Source organism: Pseudophryne corroboree, chromosome 7 (assembly GCF_028390025.1).
Source record: "Pseudophryne corroboree isolate aPseCor3 chromosome 7, aPseCor3.hap2, whole genome shotgun sequence".
NCBI lineage: Eukaryota > Metazoa > Chordata > Amphibia > Anura > Myobatrachidae > Pseudophryne > Pseudophryne corroboree.
Genome location: NC_086450.1, coordinates 256,935,735 through 256,942,885, shown reverse-complemented (window position 1 = coordinate 256,942,885; position 7,151 = coordinate 256,935,735). Strand labels below are relative to the sequence as shown.

At 47.8% G+C, this 7,151-nt stretch overlaps 1 pseudogene; it reads right to left on the bottom strand.

Annotated features, from left to right (window-relative positions):
- Positions 1 to 2,057: 2,057 nt before the first annotated feature.
- On the bottom strand, positions 2,058 to 2,181 carry LOC134946716 (U2 spliceosomal RNA; annotated as a pseudogene).
- Positions 2,182 to 7,151: the final 4,970 nt, after the last annotated feature.

Here is a 7,151-nt window from a genome sequence, read left to right as displayed (position 1 = left end):
CTAGCATGCCTGTTTTATGATGCGTGTTCCGTGATGTCACAATCAGCTTGGAATGGGGTGTCTAGCATGCATTTGCTGACAGCCACTTGAGGGAGACACACATCTGGAGATACAGCGTATCGGAGGTCTTCGATGCCTTTCCAACAAATGCACACCACCTGCCGCTGGTCTGGACACAAAACAATGCCCACAATCAAAGGCCCAAAATGCCCAACTACAGGATTAATGTAAGTAGTGAATTTAGGAATGAATTTAGATGTAGGACATTAAGTTAGATCACAAGTACATTCGAATTCAGATCTAAAGTCCTGGCAGCCCCCAGCATTTAAAAATGCCTTGATTAGAGGTAGGGAATTAAATGTAGATAAGCAGTAGACACAAAATAAGACTCCACAGAGCAGTTTTCAGGTGTCTTTATCAATTGTTGTATTTAAAAAAATCAAGCAATTAGGGAACACAATGTTGCGACAATGTAACCCTATTTGCAAAATAGTACTAAATAAGTTTGTTGATGTAAGACATTTGCAAAGGCGCATCCAAAACACACTGGAAAATGCAACTGAATCTGTTTTTGGAGGATAGAATAGGAAATGTGCATCGGTCCTGCAAGTACTGAAAGCTCATCTCCCATCTTTTCTGAAAAGCCATTTAATATATGGTCCCCAGATAGGGGACATATCAGATATTGGCTTTCAAAAGCAGCAAATATCATACTACTACTATTGCCATCAAAGACGAACATTGATTGTTTTCAGATATTGGATTGAAAAAGCAGTCTTTATTGACATAAAGAAGAAAAAAAACATACATAAACATTACACACATAAGTACCATGTTGCAGCACAGCCAAAACACAATACAAATGCAGACGGTATAGTACAGTTCAAGATCTACAGCACAGGCCAGCCTACACTATAAATCATGAACTGCCCTATACATTTAAACTATACAATATTACAACAGTTAATATGGGTGTGGAGTGTAAGAGGGTGGAGGGAATCACAAGCCCGAAGCTTTATTGAAAGACAGACACATACTGTATAAGGGGAGGGTCAATAAATAGAAAGATATCCTTTACTATAGAATGTAGTCCAATCCGGTCTTTCTGCTCTTCCACAACTGAAAAACAGATAGTGTTCCCAAACCTTCCATCCTGGAATATCTTCGGTTTTTCACCAACAAAGAAAATGATCCCTCCAGCAGACCCTTCAACCACGATACAAGATTGCAGCCAAAAGGCCAAGAAGCGACTACATTTTTTTTTTTTTTTACTTGAAGCCCGAGGTGCGGTGCTCCATCACCCAGTGTCTGTGCGCAAACGTGCTGGGGGCATAGGTACTTGGACCCTCTCCCAAAGGAGAAGGGCCCCGTTACTCCCCTACCCCTCAGAGCCAAAAGGCCTACTGAGGGGAAATAGGGACTGTGGGTCCCCCCTTGCCGAAGCGCAGAGGGACCCTCGTGTGTCCCCAGGGTTGGCCGAAGCGTCCCCCTGAGGACCGAAAACTGCGTCTGGTCCTCACCCCGTGGAGAGGACCTCAGCATCGAAGGAGAGTGGGTGGCCCATAAGGGTCTCACCTAAACCCCAAAACGAAAAAACGTGAACGTGACACACTACAAAAAACAAATATAAGTGCTGTGCTTTTCCAATCAAATAAATAAGCCCCAGCCAAAAGGCCGGGGAGGGGGATAAAAATTGTCCTTGCCCTAGCCAAAAGGCCAGGGCAAAGGATAAGGTGCAACAGAAGTTGGGAGTGCATAGTGCTAGTGCCATTAAAGTGCAAGGCGTCTACACCAGTGCAAGTTAAGGCACCCTTAGGGTTTTCACCCTAAGGGCACATATCACCTCGAGCTTCGAAGCCGCTCCCGGCCCTTCAGCCAGACCAAGCTTCATACCTGCTCTATGCCAGGGTCAACCCCCAGTACGAGAGTGGATACTAGACCAGACTGTTCCTCAGCCACGTAAGGGTGCCATAAGCCCTTACGAGGTAGGAATACTCAGCCAAGTTTTTCTCCACTCTCAACCAGAGGCCTTGCCACACCCCGGCATGGTACTCCACAAGGTGTTTCTCCATTCCACATCTAGGAACCTCTCACGCTCCTAGTGTAAGAACAGATACTCCACCCTGTTTTTCCCTCGAACAGATACTACACTTGATCTTAACCAAAAGGCCAAGAAGCGACTACACTTGATCTTAACCAAAACGGCTAAAACTTAGCCATAGGCCGAAATGGGGTGAAGGAAAGTGCAGTGCACCAAAACATAAGCTGACACAATCATGGAGAATGCGCCAGCATATATGCTCTTCTATCTATATTTTGCAAACCTACTCTTGTCCCCTCCAGCTGCTCCATGTAGATTTGACGTCTTGCAAGGTGCATAACCCACTGACAAGCAGGCACACTCCTGCGTGAGTTTTGTCTCTCACTAGCTGGATGATACACAATCATTTGCATGTGCTCCACCTCCGACACACCGCCCACCTATACACCTAGTCACCAGAGCCACCCACAAGCCAACTGGCTCCGTGATTTAATTTGCACAGTGCAGTCATCCAGGCAGCATGTATTTCTCAATGGAAGGATCCCTGGTTCCATGGAATCTTCCGCATTGGTATGCTGCAGGAAAAAAGGATTTAAACATTCAGCTAGCTAGCATTCAATTTACCTGCGGCTTGGCTCTAGCACATGGGTCTTCACCCTGTGGCCCTCCAGCTGCTGTGAAACTACACATCCCAGCATGCCCTGCCACAATTTTGCTATTAAGGTATGCTAAAAATGAGGCAGGGCATGCTGGGATGTGTAGTTCCACAGCAGCTGGAGGGTCGCAGGTTGAAGACCCATGTTCTAGCATGCCTGTTTTATGATGCGTGTTCCGTGATGTCACAATCAGCTTGGAATGGGGTGTCTAGCATGCATTTGCTGACAGCCACTTGAGGGAGACACACATCTGGAGATACAGCGTATCGGAGGTCTTCGATGCCTTTCCAACAAATGCACACCACCTGCCGCTGGTCTGGACACAAAACAATGCCCACAATCAAAGGCCCAAAATGCCCAACTACAGGATTAATGTAAGTAGTGAATTTAGGAATGAATTTAGATGTAGGAAATTAAGTTAGATCACAAGTACATTCGAATTCAGATCTAAAGTCCTGGCAGCCCCCAGCATTTAAAAATGACTTGATTAGAGGTAGGGAATTAAATGTAGATAAGCAGTAGACACAAAATAAGACTCCACAGAGCAGTTTTCAGGTGTCTTTATCAATTGTTGTATTTAAAAAAATCAAGCAATTAGGGAACACAATGTTGCGACAATGTAACCCTATTTGCAAAATAGTACTAAATAAGTTTGTTGATGTAAGACATTTGCAAAGGCGCATCCAAAACACACTGGAAAATGCAACTGAATCTGTTTTTGGAGGATAGAATAGGAAATGTGCATCGGTCCTGCAAGTACTGAAAGCTCATCTCCCATCTTTTCTGAAAAGCCATTTAATATATGGTCCCCAGATAGGGGACATATCAGATATTGGCTTTCAAAAGCAGCAAATATCATACTACTACTATTGCCATCAAAGACGAACATTGATTGTTTTCAGATATTGGATTGAAAAAGCAGTCTTTATTGACATAAAGAAGAAAAAAAACATACATAAACATTACACACATAAGTACCATGTTGCAGCACAGCCAAAACACAATACAAATGCAGACGGTATAGTACAGTTCAAGATCTACAGCACAGGCCAGCCTACACTATAAATCATGAACTGCCCTATACATTTAAACTATACAATATTACAACAGTTAATATGGGTGTGGAGTGTAAGAGGGTGGAGGGAATCACAAGCCCGAAGCTTTATTGAAAGACAGACACATACTGTATAAGGGGAGGGTCAATAAATAGAAAGATATCCTTTACTATAGAATGTAGTCCAATCCGGTCTTTCTGCTCTTCCACAACTGAAAAACAGATAGTGTTCCCAAACCTTCCATCCTGGAATATCTTCGGTTTATCACCAACAAAGAAAATGATCCCTGGCTCCAGCAGACCCTTCAACCACGATACAAGATTGCAGCCAAAAGGCCAAGAAGCGACTACAAAAATTTTTTTTTTATTACTTGAAGCCCGAGGTGCGGTGCTTCATCACCCAGTGTCTGTGACCAAACGTGCTGGGGGCATAGGTTCTTGGACCCTCTCCCAAAGGAGAAGGGCCCCGTTACTCCTCTATCCCTCAGAGCCAAAAGGCCTACTGAGGGAACAAAAGGACTGTGGGTCCCCCTTTGCCGAAGCGCAGGGGAACCCTCGGGTGTCCCCAGGGTTGGCCGAAGCGTCCCCCTGGGGACCGATAACTGCGTCTGGTCCTCCCCCCGTGGAGAGGACCTCAGCAACGAAGAGGAGAGGGCGGCCCATAAGGGTCTCACCTAAACCCCAAACAAAAAACGTGAACGTGACACACTACACACTACGAAAAACAGAAATAAGTGCTAATGCTTGTGCAAGTGCAAAAACATATGTGGGCATAAATAAATAAATAGACCCCAGCCAGAAGGCCGGGGGTGGGTAAAAAATTATCCTTGCCCTAGCCAAAAGGCCAGGGCAAAGGACGTGGTGCACCAGAAGTTGGGGAGGTGAGCAGTGCAAAGTGCCTTACTGTGCACATGGTGAGATCCTTACACCAGTGCGGGTTCAGGCACCCCTGGCTCCCCGTGCCAGGGGCACGTTTCACCTCGAGCTTCTAAGCAGCTTCCAGCCTCTCAGCCAGACCAAGCTTCGTACTGCTCTATGCCAGGGTAAACCCCCAGTACGAGAGTAGGTACTAGACCAGGCTGTTCCTAAACAACGTAAGGGTTCCATCAGCCCATACGAAGATAGGAATACTCAGCCCAGTTTTTCTCCAATCTCAACTAGGGGCCTTGCCAGTCCCCGTCCGAGGCGGATACTAGACCAGGCCATTACCCTAATCAGCGCAAGTAGCCTTCCTTGACGCTGTAGGGAACTGAGCCATGGTTTTTCTCCATCCTCGACCAGAGACCTTCCTTACCCCGGCACGGTACTCCACAGGGTGTTTCTCCATTCCACATCTAGGAACCTCTCACGCTCCTAGTGTAAGAACAGGTACTCCACCCCATGTTTCTCTACCGCAGATACTCCACCGGGCCGCTCCCTATACCACATAGGGTTGAATTATTCCCCCATGCAGTAGGGATGACCGGCCCGGTTTTTCTCCACTGATAAGAACAGATTTTTGATTGAAAAAGCGTCTTTATTGGTATAAAGTTGCAAAAAACAGACGGTAACATTGACAAACATAAGTGCCGTGTCGCAGCACAGGCCAAAACACAGCACAGATGCAGACTGTATAGTGCAGTCGAAGAACTACGGCGCGGGCCTGTAGCCTACACCGTAGTTCTCAGGCTGCACTATGCAATTAGACGATACAATAACACAACAGTAATTAAGGCTATGGGTGTGGAGGGTAGGGGGGTGAGGGAGGGTGAATCACAGGCCCGAAGCTTTATTGAAAAGACAGACACATATAAGGGGGAGGGCAATAAATAGAAGACATCAATAAAACAACAGACATTGTGAGTGAGGGGGCAGGGGCCACGGTCCCAAAGTCTCATCTTCGGTTCGGACAAGGGGAGAGGGGCAGAAAAAGGGGGGTTTTAGTCCTCTTCTTCCTCAGGGCTGTCCATGGTGGAATAGTCTCTGAGCAAGCTGTGAACCAGCCTGCAACAGTCCTGGATAGACATCCTCTCCCTCCTCAGAATGAGGCGGTTCCTGGCAAGCCACGAAGCGTCCTTAACACTGTTCATAAGGCGCCAGGCTTCCTGGATCGCCCCAACGGTGTGGGTGCCAGGGAATAGTCCGTAGAGTACCGAATGGTACGTGAGACAGTTCCTTGGCACAGAGTTTTTCAGTTCGTTTTCCAGGGCGTCCAACAACAACTGGGCCCAGGCACAGTCCCAAAACAGGTGCATAGATGTTTCCTCGTGTATGATGCACCTGGGGCAATGTCTGTACCTGCACAGGTTCCGGGAGTGCATGAATGACCGGAGGGGCAGGCCCCCCTGGATGGCCATCCACGACAGGTCTTTGTGTCTGTTTGTGAGCCTTTTAGAGGCCACATTCTCCCAGACCTGTTTGGCAGTCGCTGAAGGGAGCCCCGGAATCGGCTCCAAATCGTCTTTAGCTCTGATGAGCTTGTAGATGGTCTTCGGTTTCCATAAGTCAGGTTTAACTCCCTCCAGTTGGTGTTCCCTCACGAACTTGGACACGTCCAGGTAGAACCACGGGGTGTTCCAGTTGTAAGGGATGGAGCTGTCCCATTTGTCCCAGCCGAGATTCCTCCAAAGAGGCAGGAGGAAGAAACGGGACATAGAGTTTCCTGCCGAATCGTTCAAGTTCTCGTACATTGTCCTTCGGATGCAGTTACACACGAAGAAGGCTCGAAGCATGGTTGGGATATCCGGAATACCCTTTCCACCCTTGAGGGGCTCCTTGTACATAACTGACCGCTTTACTCTGTCCATCTTGGAGCCCCAGATGAAGTGAAACACTGCCCTTGTGGTGGCCCTGCAGACGGTTGCCAGTGGTGGCCAGGCCTGCGCGGTGTACTGCAGAACGGGAAGAATCTCGTTGCGCAGCACAAGTGATTTCCCCTCGATGGTAAGTTCTCTGAGGCTCCACAATCCAATCTTTTGTCGAACAGTCGCCAGTCTCTCTTCCCAACATCTCAGGGCTGCACCCTCACCGCCGAACCAGACTCCCAGGATCTTGATGAAGTCGGGCTTGATGGTGAAAGGAAATGGTGCAGAGGATGACAGGTGCCACTTTCCGAAGAGCATAGCCTCTGACTTCCCGCAGTTGACTTTAGCCCCTGAGGCTCGGCCGAAGTTCTCGCAGGTCTGGACGAGTGCTGTCACCGAACGCTGGTCTGCGCAGAAGACAGTGACGTCATCCATGTACAGCGAACACTTGGCCTCTCGTCGGTCACGACCCGGTGCGGCGATCCCTCTGATCTCTGGGTTCCGTCTGATGCATACAGCCATAAGCTCTATAACACAAACAAAAAGAAGAGGTGAAAGAGGGCAGCCTTGTCTGACCCCGGACAAGATGGAAAAGGGGTCAGTCTTCCAGCCGTTCA